This window comes from Nicotiana tabacum, chromosome 20 (assembly GCF_000715075.1).
Source record: "Nicotiana tabacum cultivar K326 chromosome 20, ASM71507v2, whole genome shotgun sequence".
NCBI lineage: Eukaryota > Viridiplantae > Streptophyta > Magnoliopsida > Solanales > Solanaceae > Nicotiana > Nicotiana tabacum.
In genome coordinates, this window is record NC_134099.1 from 40724825 (window position 1) to 40742106 (window position 17282).

Genomic DNA, 17282 nt, shown 5'->3' on the forward strand with positions numbered 1-17282 from the left:
CTTATAATAAGCATATTATCAGATGCCTATTTGAAGTGAAACAACGTTCTTTCATAGAGAAAGGTAACAATTAATTGTAGTGGAAATTGTAATGTTTCATAATAATGATAATATCCCAACTCCCAAGCATCGAATCCAAATGCTAGTGGACAAGTAATTTCTTACAAAGGTAAAGGATGAGTACATTATACATATATGTCTTAGGATCGGCTGCTTTCCAATTCCATTTCCAGTTTGGAGCTCTAGAACTGTCACGACCCCAAATACCGGTTGTGATGGCGCCTATCACATTATTAGGCAAGTCGGACCAATTATAAACCACAACTCATTTTCATTTTAAATAAATTATTTGCTAACATGGTTTAATTACCAATTATCATAATAAGTGTTTAACACAGCGAGATAGACATGCGGAAGTCAACAATACCTAGAAACTACATAGCCCAAACTGATCTGGTGTCACAAGTCTAGAGCCTCTAATACAAGTCTGGACAACCTACTACATAGATAGTCTAGGAATTCGGAAAAGTAATAAGATAGAAGGGAGAAATCAGAGCTGCGGACGCCATGCAGCTACCTCGAAATCCTTGGCAATTGCTGAATGACTGAAAAGCTCCCACTCGGCCTCTGGGCACCTGGATCTGCACGTAAGGTGCATGGAGTAATGTGAGTACTCCGACCCAGTGAGTAATAAAGATAAATAATAACTGAAAGTAAGAAAACACGTATACACATGGTATTCTATAATGAAGCAATTAAATAGGTAATTGTAAGCAGTAAACCAATGAAAAGCAAAATAAAGTACTTCTACAACAAGTAAACAGGTAATTGACAGACAGTTATGATAAAGTAAACACATAGAAGTTCGCCCCTCGGGCACAGTATCAACAATTTCTACCCCTCGGGCTCAATCTCACATCACAATGGGTATCCGCACTCACTGGGGTGTGTAGACTCCGGGATGGCCCCTTACGGCCCAAGCGCAATATCAAGTCATCTCATGGCATCAAATCTAGGCCCTCGGCCTCATATCAATCAAGCCACCTTGTGGCATATATATGCATCTCAGGCCCTCAGCCTCATATCAGTATCAGTGTATCCTCACAACTAGGCCCTCGACCTTACTCAGTCCAAAAATCATCACAAGCCCCTTGGGCAATAGTAAAATAGTATTTCTCAGCCCAAAACATCATTTAAAATATCATTTAAGTCTCAAAACTGAGTAAAAATGGTCGAGTAGTAAAACATTGGAAAATAACGGGACTGAGTTCAAGTAATAAGCCAAAACAATGATGAAATAGTAATAAACATCCCCGAAGGGTTCAAATAGTTGGTACAAAACCCAAATATGACAATCAGCCCAAATAATGATGATAGCAATTAAGTTTCAGTCAAATACGCGGTAAAATTATCAATCGGGATGGACTAAGTCACAATCCCCAATAATATACGAACCCACGCTCATCATCAAGCGCGTGTCTCACCTCAATATAGCACTACGATGTGCAAATTTGGGGTTTCAAACCCTCAGAGCATTATTTATAATCATTACTCACCTCTATCCAGTCCGAACTCTAGCCCGCGATGCCTTTGCCGCTCGAATCGGCCTCCGAATGCTCCAAATCTAGCCAAAATCAGTACAAAACCATCAAAATGTGTGAAGGGAACAAAGCCCACTCGAAAATAATTAAATTACCATAAAATTCCCAAAATTGGTCAAACCCAACCCCTGGGCCCACATCTCGGAATTTGACAAAATTCACAAAACTAGAATCCTTATACTCTCACGAGTCTAACCATATGAAAATTATCCAATTCCAATACCATTTGGTTTTTCAAATCATCATTTAACATTTTTGAAAGGTTTCACAATTTTCTTCCCAAATTCCATTACAAATCACGAATTAAATGATGAATTCAATGATATATTCATGTATTCTAGCCAAATATGAGTTAGAATCACTTACCCCGATAAATTTCTTGAAAAACCTTCGAAACATCGCCAAAATCCGAGCTCTCTAGGTCAAAATATCAAATAAAACTTAAAATCTTGTATTTATATAGTACCCCACAGATTTTCACCTCCGCGGACCACACAAAATCGACTGCGGTCCGCACAAAACCAGTGCGGTCTGCACAAAAGCGACCGCGACTGCACAAGCTTTCCTCTACAGTGACAAACTTTAGTTTTTTGGCCATAACTTTTGCTACAGATGTCCAAATTGCGATATCTTTACCTTTCGGGAAACTAGACACGAAGGGCTACAACTTTTGTTTTTGAATCATCTCAAAATTCCTTGTAAATCAAAAGGTATGAGCTTCCAAAGTAGGACCAGTGAAATGCTCTCCACCGCGGCCGCACTGCATTTTGTGCGGTCCGCACAGCACCTACTGCGGACGCACTTCTTTTTGTGCGTTCTGCACGGCACATACCGCGGCCGCACTTCTTTTTGTGCTGACCGCGCGGGTGGTTTCCTAGGCCTGCAACCCTTCTGGACCTGCTACAGTTATGATTTTCGGCCTAAAACATCTCGGAACCTACCTGGAACCTACCCGGAACTCCCGGAACTTCAAACCAATTGTACCAATACATCCCATGACATCGTTCAAACTTGTTCAAAACTTCGGAATGCTCACAACAACATCAAATCAGCAATTTAACATATGATTCAAGCCTAAGAACTCCAAAAACTCTTAAATTATGCTTTCGATCAAAAAGTCTATCAAATCTCGTCTGAATGACCTTAAATTTTGCACACACATCCCAAATGACACAACGAAGCTACTGCAACTCTTGGAATTCCATTCCGACCCCTATATTAAAATCTCGCCTATCAACCGGTAATCGCCAAAATATCAACTTCGCCAATTTAAGCCTAAATCTTCTCTACAACTCCAAAACCCATTCCGATCGCGCTCCTAAGTCACAAATCACCTCCCGAAGCTAACCGAACCATCGAAACTCACTTCTGAGCCTTCTAACACATAAGTCAATATCCGGTTGACTTTTCCAACTTAAGCCTTCTTAAAAGAGATTAAGTGTCTCAAACTTCACCAAACTCATTTCGGACTCGATCCGGCCACCCGATACCACAAAACACGGATAACAAAGCATAAAGAAGATGAAATGGGAGAAACGGAGAGGTAACTCATGAGACGACTGGCCGGGTCGTCACATGAACGCTCCTAATTCACGAGCTCTCCATTTTTATTTCATTTTAATATTCAAACAAAAACCACACAGAATTGTACGGAGATTGTGTTGGGATATACTATTAACCATGCTATTTAGACATAATATTATATTTTATTCTTTATGGAATAATTATTTATTTAATTTATTCAATTCAATAAAGTACTATTTTAAATAGATCATTTGTTACATGTGTGCCCTTTTAGTTATGTAGTAGACAATTTAGTGTATGGAGTCTTAGCTCATGCACAAAAGATTAAATTGTTGGTTTTCATAATTAATAAATTATGTTCATAATCAAAGATATTGTTGGACAAAATATCTTGATGATTGTAGCACAAGATTATCGTATAATTTGTCTTGATTATGGGAGTAGTTTTACTCCAACATCTTGTGCTAGTATACTCAGTGTATATTGAACGGATCAAGTAGAGAAAAGATGTTTTTGTACTGAATATATAAAATATTTTCTCTAATTCATTAAATGAGCTTATACTCCTAATCTTGATATAATTATTATGATCAATGTAATTTGTTTATTGTTTTTATTTATCAAAAGGTACGACTCTATTTAGAGTTAGTATATGCCTAATAGATTGGACAATAACGAATAACATTTGTGAATAATAATTAGTTGATAGAATCCATGACTCGGTTTTGGGTTTGATGATACCCCTTTATGTAAGCTTATAAGTTTTTATGTGAAACCCCGGCCGATTGATTTTGTATCCGTCACATGAAATAGTTTAAGCGGAATTATAAAGGATTTAATTAGTTAATTGAATTAAATTTTTAGTGATTTAATTTAATTAACTGGTATTTGAAATCTTAACATGGGGAGTTAAAATAAGTGTTAATGAATTTTCGAAATTCATATTGAGGAGTTCAATTGCAGTTTTTTAGGAGAATACATTGCAATTAATTATAGTAAGAATTAATTCATGCTAATTTCGAATTAATACTATAATTAGTAGCCTCTAATTATTTCTGTGGTCCCTGCTATACCAAGTAAAAACCTGGGCAGACTTGGGTAAAAAGTAGCTTGGGAGAAAAGTTATACTTTTGAGTTAGAGTAGGATTCTACTTGCAAAATCCTACACGTTTTTGAGCCCCTATTGTGGCTTAATTTCGGGTCTATTAAAGGAAGACTAGTTTCACTTAATAACTTACCTTTCAGTTGTATTGTTCTTGCCCACCCAATAGCAAAATCGTCCAAGGTTTTACTAGGCAAATAGTAGAAGACTGCAGCCCTGGATTCTTGCTGCTTGGAAGGTTTGTGCAACTACTTCAACAGGTTAGTGCTTCTAATCTCGTTATTATTGCATTGTCTAGTTCATATGTATTCGATGCCTGGTTTGTATGCTTGCTTCCGTTGCGTATGTTCTAACAGATTGAGGGAAAAAAGAAGAGAGCTGAAGTCGCAAAAGACATTCACAACGAAACTAAGAAGCCATGAATTCACTACAAGTAATGGCATCAAAGCAATCACAAATTCGAACTCATATCCTTTGTTTTAAATGAACAAGTAAAGCCAGGTTATGATAGATCAATCAAAGATAGGCAAATATAACAATTGAACACCATGAATACATGAACTTAAATGTGTATACAACCAGTCGAATCCAATCCTTCGATTCGTCATTTATACGTCCAAAAAAGGTTACAAAGAGAACCTCACATACCTTTGAGAGCAACAGCTCTGGAATCTGAAAATACTTAGAACTGGAAACTTCAATCGAAAATAAGAACTCGAACCGGAACCATCCTCGACTGATTCAAACGCTCACTGTAAAAACACTGGTTTGCCGGATTTTGTGTAGGTTTAGACTGTTGGTTTGGTTGAGGTGGAGGAGCAACAACGTTTGGTCGAGCTGAAAGAGAAGGGTCACGACTGGGCTGGTTTTCTCGCTAGGTTTCTGCAGAGTTTTCTTCTAAGAAACCAACAGTGCTGAGTGTTGAAGATGAAGCAGCAGGAACGACTGTCTTCTGATCTTGGTAGGGTCATAGAGTTAAGTTTTTGGTGTTCATTTGGGTGAAGGTCTACTGCGTTAGGGTGGTCGAGGCTTTTCTAGGTTAGTTTGCTGAAGAAGACGACTGAAGCTTCTCAAGTCAGAGAACGGCGGATCTCATGGATTTTAGGCGTAAGTCTATTTAGGGATTATGTACTATTATATAGGGGTAGGGATTAGGTATTATGGGATTGAGAATTACGGGCTAGGTCCAAAATTAGGTCTAAAAATGGATTGCTCGAGCCCAAGTTTTATTCTTTCCTTGCGAACGAGATTAAAAAATGTGATCTCACTTATTAATTAATCCTAATAAAATAACTATTAAAATAAGACTGACCGTTAAAATAAACTATTTCTTTTTGGTATTTTTCAAGAAAAAAAATGACTACAAAACATTAATGGAACAATTTTTGTAATTTTTTATTTTTCTTGTAATAAAATAAAGTAAAAGAGTCCAAATTAATTAAAATAGCTATATTAGGCCTAAATTAAATATTTACATGCTAAAATATGAAAAATCTTGGGAATGATCAAAAATCACATGTCTACAATAACCGTTTGAAATTTCTGTCAAAACAAGTTACAAAAAGCCCGGGCTCTTTTGTAAAGTTAATAATTACTATAGAATTGTTTATAGATTCTTATATTCATAGTAAATGATTAATCATTACATACCAAATCCAGTTAATCCTCACAGATATTAATCTAATTAATAATAAAGTAGTCAAATACCAAAATGCAGTGATCTTGTTGACCGAGAAACAAGTATAAGAAGGAAGCCCATTAGCCCAAGTCAAGAGTTCATGAGTAGTAGCTTTTGAAACAAAATTTGGAAATGACAAAGTTTCTAGCTTCATTTTTCTATGTTGTCCTCTTTGTTTCGATTGCATCAGGTTCCAACTACTCTCTGAGATGATGATATCTTGGCTTTACTTCTTTTTTCTTGATTTTTTCTTGGTAGGGCCCGACTAATTCGGATTCCTTCAGGGAAGTCCCACGTCGGGGAGGGAATCGAAGGGCAGTAAAGTATTCCCTAATAAAGGCGATTTCATACATCCAGGCTGGAATCAGAGACTTCTTGTTAATTGTAAAGGAGTGCTTATCACTCTACCACAATCCTTATTGGTGCTTTTAATGATAAACTCGAGACTTTATTTTTACTTGGTTATTAACTGTTATTTTATTTTACTTTATTTTGATGAATGCAGGGGCGAGGTTTGTTCCTGTGATACATGAAGGAGGACTATGCACAGTTGATATTGGATTTAACATTTGCGCCCCATTTGATCATGAAGAACGATGTATGGAGCCATGCATTCGAGCAACTTCCGCTCGGGTTACCGTAGCGACGTGTGAAGTACGTGAAGATTTTTCTACATTTTGCCAATGTATAATTGTTTGCCATGCCAAACACACAGTAAATCAAGAAAAGAACTTGAAGATTGCAGCATCACCTGCACCTTATTGATGTTTTGGATCCAAATATCCTAACTTTTTTTTAGGACTGATGCATAGTTATAACTGTAAGAAAAATGATGGTTCGGCTAGACTTTCAACCACCACCATGATAATTTATGTGCTTTATATATAATAATCTGCAATTCCCAAACAATTCATTATAAAAGACTTTGATGTCAAACTGAAATATCTCAGCTTTATTCCGCTTGAATTTAAGACCGAAGTGGTTGCCCTTTAACTTTTGATTAAACAAAAAATCTTAATTTCAAGATATTTTTGTCCTAAAAAATTAAACTGAATAATTAAAATTCAGGGCGCACAAACTAATTCCTAAATAACAATCCTTTAGAGTGGCTACCCGATGTCATTTCTACTCCTTTCTTTCGAAAGATAAAATATGTGTATGAGTGAAAATTATTTTGATCCTCAACTTTATCTTAAAAATCAAATTCCTCCTCCAACATTTATTAAACAATATACATTATGCTCCTCCTATCATATGCATTATCAATTTTACTCTCGAAATATTTAATTCCTCCTCTATGCATTTATTTTTTTGTTATATTATAATATAAGATATATTTTATCTTTAGCTAAGCGTTTCACCAATTTAAATACCTTATTATAAATTTTATAATTAAAATACAATAAAATTTAACAGAATAGTACTTTTATGAACTTGTAACAAAATATACTGTTACTCTTTTTTATTGTTACTTTTATATTGAGTATATATATAAGTTTTACTTTCTTTTTTATTCTTTTGCGTGTGCGCGCGTGTGTATATATTTGAAATTTAGTTCTTAATTAATGAAATATTTTCTAAATAGTATTTTAAAGAACTTTTAAGGTATAAATATGCAATCTTTTAGGAATTTATGAAATCTCCCTCTATTTCTAATTAATATTTATTATATTACTGTACCAACCTTTTTTGATTGCTATTAATAAGATCTTTTATTCTAATTTTAATTGCACCCATTTCTTTTATTATTCAATTTCAATAAATTATGCATGATTGATTATTATTTTCACTTAAAAAAAAATAGAGACCAAGGCTGATAAGATGGAGGGTAAAATAGGTATTTTAGAAATGCAATTGAGTTTGGAGGAGCATAATACCAATTGTTTAATGTTGGAGGAGGAGTTGATTTTTAAGATGAAGTTGGGGGATCAAAATGATTTTCACCCATACGTTTATATATCCGGTTAGGGGTGGGCATAAAGCCCGAAAAATTGGACTGAGTGGGCATAAAGCCAAAAAACTGGATCGAGCTGAATTAATTCGATTCGTTGATTTTGATTATTTGGTTTTTCGGCTAGTTTTCAGTATTGATTTTTTAAGAGTAATTTCTGGTTCGAGTTTAGGTTTAAAGATTTCGGTATTTCGGTTAACTATTATGAAAATTTGCTTATTTTGATATTTAGTCACATAGAACCAGCTGCTCTTTATCAGGTCTTGCATGGAGAAAATTTACCTATTTTAATTTTTGTATCTTGATGTTTTATGTGTCGGTGCATTTGTATCTCCATGGCCAGTGGCCTTACTTTGCTTTTACTATTGTTTTCCAGAGTTCGGGTACTGAAAATAGCTTCCTAAAACTTAATCCTGCTATAAAAATTTTGATCTTAATTATGTGCACCTCATTAATATGATTGTTTGAACTGCTGTTTACTCACTACATTATTTTATTTTTTCTTGACATTTGATTTTCTTTTTGATATTTAATGACGCTAGTTGATCAGCTGTCAATATATAGAACTTGGATTCTTGAAATTTTATGTTTGGCATGTAGGAGAAATGGATGGTGTTCAAGTCGTTGGTTTCTTGAAATTTTTATTTTTCTAAGCGAATACGTAATATATATATACCCGGTAAAAATTTTACGGGGCATCTTATTTGATCGCTGTATTTAATTTATATTCACATTTTTGAAGAAGTTTAAATAGTACTCAAAGTACACACAACTTAAGATCTTCTTCTTCTTAGACAACGGTGATGGTAAATTTACATTGTATTTGTGAGTAGGTCTACTTAGGGTTTCTTCTTCTTTTTCCTCAAATAAGTTTGTTAGTTTTTTTGTTGTTTTGACAAATTAATGATTGTGGTTTATTTTTTGTAATGTTTAAAAGTTATATTTTAAAATTGAGCTCATTTGGAGTCGATTTTTTGTAATGTTTGAATTGTTGAAATTCGAAAAATAAGTTTCTGTGTCTAGGCAATTTGCACTTCAAACTAAAAAGTCTTAGTGCTTGCAAAAATTAATTGTACTTTAGACCAATTAAATCTTAAGTGTATACAAAAGGAATTTTTACATTCCTATGCCACATAGGAAACCTTATTACCCTCAATGTTTAAGGTTTGACTTAATTACACTTAGTATACCAAATTACCAATTCTATACCATAATTAATTAAGAGTATAATTAATTGTATATTTTTTACTCCTTAATTAAAGGAATCTGCACGTTTCTCTCTACTAACCCCTCAGTCCCACCCACGTTTTACCCATACCCACGTTCTTTTTACCATTTTCCATCTTCTGAAACCAAATTCTCCCTCTAAATTCATAGAAAATTGAAGAAACCTTTCAACAAAGTTGGTTCCCCATTTTACTCCAGTTGAAGTTCATCAAAATTGAAGTCAAATCTTCAAAGTTCATACACACATTTACCTTCAGCTTCAAATTTTCTCAATGAAGAAGAACAAACCTTCAAAGAAACAAGAGAGCAGCAATTCCACCATTGACAACCATTAAAAAGCTTTGAAGCTTTGAATTCAAATTTAGGTATTCAAATATCATTATTTGTTTTGATTGGGTGTTGTTGTAAATAATTGAGAATATGTTTTGGAGTTTATATCTCAATTTTGAGGGGTTTTGGTGAAGATTTAGACTTGATTTTGGCTGAATTTCAGATTGAAACTCGAAGAAGAAGAAGAATTGTAGCAACTGTAGATAAATTGTAGAAAAATTATAGACTGTTTTTTGCAGAAGATTTGTAGAAGTTTTAGTCGTTTTTTATTTGTGAAAACAGAAAACAAAGCATCTACAATCAGAATACAAATAATCTACAATTTATCTACAAAATATCTACAAACTGGTACATTGAATTTTAATACCCCAATTCCCATTCAATTGTAGCTTAATTGGTATTTTCGACATGATTGCATTTTTTGCAGAAGATTTTGTAGGAGTTTTAGTCGTTTTGAATTTGTGAAAACAGAAAATAATGCATCTACAATCAGAATACAAATAATCTACAATTTATCTACAAAATATCTACAAACTGGGTACATTGAATTTTAATATCCCAATTCCCATTCGATTGTAGCATAATTGGAATTTTCAACGTAATTACATTTTTTGCAGAAGATTTGTAGAAGTTTTAGTTGTTTTTGATTTGTGAAAACAGAAAATAAAGCATCTATAATCAGAATATAAATAATCTATAATTTATCTACAAAATATTTACAAATTGGGTACATTGAATTTTTATGTCCCAATTCCCATCCAATTGTATCATAATTGTGATTTTTGAGATAATTGCATTTTTTCAGAAGATTTGTAGGAGTTTTAGCTGTTTTTTATTTGTGAAAACAGAAAATAAAGCATCTACAATCAGAATACAAATAATCTACAATTTATCTACAATTTCTGCAATATGTCTATACATTGTATTTTATTTAACCTCAGTAGGGCCCTGACCTTCCTCATCACTACCTGACCGAGGTTAGGCTTGGCACTTACCGAGTATCGTTGTGGTGTACTCATGCCCTTTATGCGCATGTTTTTCATGTGCAGATCTAGGTACTTTCACTCAGTCGTATCATCCTTGAGGCGAGGCGCTTCTGTAGAGACTTCGAGGTATATCTGTCGCGTCCGCAGACCGAGGAGTCCCTTTCTATCTTTCTGTAATAGTATAGCCCTTCAGTATTTCCCTTGTGTTGGACAAATTCTAGAGTTAGAGCTTCCTATGTATCTCTTAGCTTGTGATTCATGAGTTTCCGAGTTTTGGGAGATATATATATTAGATTTGAGAGATATATTTTGTATGGCGAGCGACACTTTTAAATGTTGTTTTATTATATTATTTCTGTTTTAAATTGTATTCTTCTGCAAATTGGTTATCTTCCGCGTTTTAGGCTTACCTAGTCATAGAGATTAGGTGTCGTCACGATGGTTTACGGAGCGCGAATTGGGGTCGTGATAACTTGGCATAATAAAATCGTGAGCAAGTTGTGCAAGAACGTGAGCGAATTGTTAAGTATCGTACATGAACTTAGTTGAAGACTAAGGACGTGACATTAAACTAAGAAAGTCTAGGGCACATGGAGGACTTGCTCGAGGACTCATTAAAGGTGCAAAAGGTGATTAAGAATGCTAGCTCTACTGCAAAAAAAACTTTTCTCTTTAGCTTCTAAATTAGAAGCGAGCAGATTGAATTGGAAATCCTATTAAATCTATTAAAAACTTCATTGACAGTCATTAAAAGGCTTTAAAACATTAAATTGAAATTTAAATTTTGCAAAATTGTTATTTGTTTGGATTGGATAATGCAAAATATTGATAATATCCTTTGAAGTTTACATCTCAATTTTGAGAAAATTTGATAAAGATTCGAGGTGGTTTTAGTTAGAATTTCATATTGAAACTCGAAGAATATGCATAAATAAATCGTATGTATTTTGTATTTCGGGTGTTGAAACTACATGCAAAATATATACAACTAACATAATTATATTACAAGTCATATACAAATTATATGTAAAGTACAGTTTTTGACCGAATTCTATACAAAAAAATTAGATTCAAGTTGAAGATAAATTATAAATTTTGACCAAATTTATATATATATTGTAAAAAACTTTAATTACTTGTCACGACCCAAAATTCCTTTGAATGAGTCGTGATGGCACCTAGTCTCTAAAACTAGGTAAGCCTAACATATACCGAAATAATAATAGGTTCTACTAACAACCATTAAACATGAACCATGAGTTTCTAAATAAACCAATAGTCTCAACATGATACAATATCTCAAAACCGGTAGTACAAGTCATAAGCCTTTCTAGGAGTAATTATACATAATGAATGCATCACCGTTCCAGAAATAAAGGAAATAAGTACGGTAGAAGGTAACTTCGGAGCTTGCGAACGCCCAACAGGTGCACCTTGAAGTCTCCAGCCACACCAAGCATAAGTTTCAAGACCAACTCGATCTGAAGTACCTGGTTTTGCACAAAAATATGCAGAAGCATAGCATGAGTACACCATAGTGGTACCCAGTAAGTGTCAAGTCTAACCTCGGTAGAGTAGTGACGAGGCTAGGTGAAGATACCTACCGAACATATAAACCTGTGCAGGATATGACATAAAGCTAACAAGAAAGGAATATCAATGTAATGCCAATAGTAGACAGAAATCAGATTACAAGCAGTAGTAACAAGAAGGGGAGCACGAATGGCAACGAAAAATAACAAAGTAATTAAGCAAAAACATGGTCGAGGTACGAATGAGGTATAAAATGTGCCCAAGTAAGGAAAACGGTATCAACTCAACCAATCAAATCATTTCTAATACACGAATTTCAATAATCCCACTTCTCGTAATTCATATTATAAATCACAACCTTTAAACCTTTAACACACGTAGCACTTTGCGCTCACATTTTCTATCTCGCTTCGCACGATAAAATCTACGTACTACTCAGTACATAATATTCGTGTCAAATGCTAATTAGATATTCAAGAGATTTATTTATATATCGTAAGGTAAAATTATAGTTTCTGAACTAAGAAGGAATTCAATGAGAAAAATGAGTTTATTTTGGAAATCATTTGGGTGAAGAAAATAACGCTTCCAAATAATATAGCATTAGATAAGCTACCGAATTTAATATAGAATTTATTAAGTTAAAACATAATAACAATCCCCTTTTAAGTAAAATAAAAACATCAGACAACATAAGAGATTAAGTTGAGAAATCAATTGAAGTAAAATATGACAATTAATAGAAATGGTAAGTTCCGAATAAAACGGCGAGTTTTTAACCTAAAAGTCATACAAGGTAGTATGTTATTAATTCTTTTATTTAAAGTCACTATATTAATAACAACTCAGCAGGATATGAGGTAAGGTCTCAACGCAGTAAATTCATCTTAAAAATCAATTCACTAGAATAATAGTATTAGAAAAAGAACTCAGCAAATGCCGGCAAGGCAATAAATCGGTGGAAATAATTCAATCCTCGAAAAACAGTGAAAAACTGGAAATACAAATTCTTAGAGTCTCGTACGAAAGAACCGAAGCCAATACAATACAACGAGGAATACAAAACACAAAATATGTTGCGGCGTGCAACCCGATCCCACCATATAATATCAATATCATAATTCACCCTTATTCCACCATATCAATTCACCCTTATTTCACCTGCTGCGGCGTCCTACCCAATCTCACCGTATAATATCAATATCATAGCAATAAACAAAATATGTTGCGGTGCGCAATCCGATCCCACCATATAATATCAATAGCATAATTCACCCTTATTCCACCATATCAATTCACCCTTATTTCACCTGTTGCGGCGTGCAACCCAATTCCACCGTATAATAATAATATCACAATATAAATATTCTTCCTTATTTCATCATCTCCCTTATTTCACATGTTGCAGCGTGCAACCCGATCCCCCGTGCAATAATTTAAATCAACAACAACAATTCAATAACTCAATTTACAAGAGTTTCTACAATCAAGAGGATGAGTACACGACAACAAAGGAACCACGTAAAAATTTAAAAGAATACAACAACCTTTACAAAAATGACAAGACATGTAAGACACTTGATAACTAAGCATGCAATCATGAGGTTTTCCTTTCCTAAGGGGTGATTTCTCCCACACAAAGTTAGACAAGACACTTACCTTAATTCGGCTAACTCAATACTCAATTTAGCTTTTCTTTTACTAACTCACCACCGCTCGGCTCAATCTAGCCAAAGATAACTTAAATACATCAAACAATACAAGAGAAAACAATTTCAATTAACAAAGCTATGATCCTTATACAATTTGTAAAAGTCAACCCCCTGACCCGCACATTCGGAACCCGATAAAATTCACAAAACTCGAACATTCATTCCGATACGATATTAACCATACCAAAATTATCAAACTTCGATACCAATTCGTCTTTCAAATCTTCATTTATATTTTGAAAGATTTTAAAAAAAATTTCCAAAATTTTCCTTGGATTCTCATGAATTTGATGTTCAATCTAATGTATAATCACAAAATACAATTAAAAATTGATTAGAGGTACTTATCCAATGATTTGATATGAAAATTCTTCCATAAAATCGCAAAAGCAAGCATTTTATCGCAAAAGCGAAACATGAGGTTTTCGGCTAAGGTAGCATTTGCGACCAAATACTTCGCAAATGCGAACAAAAAAACATTGCAAATGCGAGGGAGTCCTTCGCAAAAGTGAACTCTTCCCCAACAGCCCAGGTTCGCAAATGCTAGGCTGCTTTGTTAATGCGGTAGTCGCATTTGTGACCAAAACATTGCAAATGCGATGAAACGAGAACCATCACACAAAAATTTAATAAAACACTCTGAAGCTAATCCAAAACTCACCCCGAGCCCCCGAGGCTCCAAACCAAATACCCATACAAGTCTAAAAACATAACATGAACTCGCACACATGATCAAAATACCGAAATAACCTCTAGAATCACGAATTAGACGCCAAAACACATGAAAATCACAATGAACTTCAAGAACTTCTAGAATCGAAACCAAGCGTCCGAACTATATTAGATCAACTCCAAATGGCGCCAAATTTTGCACGCAAGTTCCAAATGAAGAAACGGACCCATTCCAAGTTCTAAAACCAAAATCCGAATCCAATAGCCTTAAAGTCAAACTATGGTCAAACCCAGGAAAATTCTAAACCTTTAAATTGCCTACTTCCGCCAAATAGTGCTGAAATCTTTTAGAAACATCCAAATGAATTTCGGGTATACGCTCAAGTCCAAAATCACCATACGGACCTACCGGAACCATCGAAACTCCGATCCGAGGTTAAATACTCAAAAGTCAAACCTTGATCAATTCTTTCAACTTCGAGCTTATCAAATGAGAGTCACTCCGAAAATCCTTTCCAAGCTCCTCAAAAACCCGAACTGATGATGCACACAAGTCATAATATACTGTGTGAAGCTACTCGTGATCTCAAATTGTCGAACCGGACGCAATTGCTCATAACGACCAGTCGGATCGTTATATTACTTTATGTAAATAAGAAAACTTAGATAAACCATGTAAATAAATTTGAAATTTCGTATATCTATATACTATATTAAAAGCACGAAGGTTTTTAACGAAATGTCGTTCGCCTTTTTTTACCCTTTTAAAATAGAGTTCACACCAGATAAAATAGTCATGATTTGATTATTCTCCTAGCTAATTAAACCAAATTTATTACTTATTAAATCTTTCCTTATTTGAATCAAATAAGAAGTCCTTATAATTAGGACTTTAAAATTATTAAAATTTTACTGTATATAAATTTTACAATTAAAGTATTATTAAATTACACAAAATCTTTATGCATAATACATTCTTTATTTGAATGGTGTAAAATAACTAATCTTTAACTCCAAAAATATGAACTCTCTCACGTTAGGTAGACATATAACTTGTTTACCTAAACATTTATAAAGCTTAAAAATACAAACAAAGGCCAAAAAAATTATTGATTGGAAACAACGAGGATTTTAGATTTGAAAGTATTAATTAGTGTAGTTTCAAAGAATTAATTTTGAAAGTTACCTACATAGTTATTTTTAAATATTAATTTTGAAAGATAAATAATCTGAAAGTATAAGGTAAATATAAAGTTCTGGAAATAAATCTAACTAAAAATAAAATATTTAAGGTATCTAAAAATCTAAAAATATAGTTATTGCAAAGTTGAAGTTGGTCGACATCTTCACTTTTGTAGCTTTAAAAAACTAACTATTCCTTCAACAAATAATTCTCTGTAAATAAATTATATTAACATTTGAAATTTTATGTAAATTTAAAATTTTGAATCCAACTAATTAAATATTTTCACCATAATTTTGATGGAATATTATTGAAGGATCAATGTTTGCACTAAAAACTTTTTGATAAACGAGTCTAATCTATTTAATAAATTGACACAATATATCATAAAAATATGAAATATTAACATGAAATATTGATAAACTTTTATCTTTCATAAGTGCCGTTTATGTTGAATAAAAATCTATAATATATTTTTAGTAGAACTAGCATTTAAGATTTTAAGTATTTCCATGAGGTAGAGCTTCCTTCTTTATTGAGTTAATTAAATAGAATCAATATTAATCATCATTTTCATGATTTTACGTTTTTTTTTTAAAAACTTTATTACATAACTCAAACACAATTCTTAGAATAATTTATATGGCTTTTTAAAAAAAATTAATATTTATTGAGATAAGGTACACACGCAAAGTACGTACTTTAAGACTAGTATATAAAAAAGTCCCTAAACAAGTCTTCACTTTTAGAAAGAATGACAAAGTAGTAGCTCATAAGTTGGCCTCTCTTAGACATGTCTAGGAGCGACAAACGGTCGGGTCGGATATGGTTCGGGTTGAAAATGGGTAATAAAAACGGATAAATTATCTACCGGCCCATATTTAATACGGATAAAAAAGGGTTAATTGGCGGACAATATGAGTAACCATATTATCCATGTCTTCTTGCATATGTTAACTTTTGGGAGACTCCTTATTCTCCCTAACTTGAGGAACCCCAAGTTGAGACTTTACAAATGTAAAAGTTGACCCATTGGTTATCCATTTTCTAAATGAATAATATGGTTCTTATCCATATTTGACTCGTTTTTAAAAAGTTTATTTTCCAACCTATTTTTTAATGAATAATATGAGTGATTAACTGTTTTTTTAACCATTTTGCCGCCCCGGGCATGTCCATAAACAGTTGATGATCTATAAAAGCTTTGACATCTTATGTTTTAGAGGTTTGATTGTGCTTGATAAATCAGAAACTTTTTCATTCAAAATCAGGCAACTCAAACCTATTGAATTCAATTTGAACCATCATAAAACCGTATAGGTAGAGATTCTTTTCCTTTTCTCGCAAATAGATAGACAAATTTAATTAAGGATTAGCAGGTCAATCCCTCAAATTCTATTAAACGTTCACCCTCTATATTATTTTATTCTTTGCCAAAAAATAAATAAAAGGAGATAGGTGCCTTTGACCAAAAAGAAGAAGAAGAAAAAATGACATAATTATTACTCAACCGATTAAACAATTTTTTCTGATAATTTTTTTTTTTAAAAAAATTGAATGCTTTTATGAATATGATTTTATTTATGAATTGAAGAAATTAATTTTTTAATTCACATAAAATGTTATTTACTTTGTCGCAATTTATGTGATACTTTTTGCTTTTTGATACTCAAACTTTTTAAATTTTAACAGAGTATTTTGATATAAAAATTTTACAGAGTATTTTGATATAAATTTTTTAAGTTTTTCGAAATAAAATTTACATATTTAAAAAATTACATAA

General features: G+C 33.1%; 1 long non-coding RNA gene across 1 annotated transcript; it reads right to left on the minus strand.

Moving 5' to 3' along the window:
* Nucleotides 1-205: 205 nt before the first annotated feature.
* Nucleotides 206-5326, minus strand: LOC107763096 (uncharacterized). Its single transcript, XR_001642948.2, has 3 exons — nucleotides 4876-5326; nucleotides 1557-1624; nucleotides 206-641 (listed from the first exon to the last, which is right to left on the minus strand). It is a non-coding gene; the product is annotated as an uncharacterized LOC107763096 (long non-coding RNA).
* Nucleotides 5327-17282: the final 11956 nt, after the last annotated feature.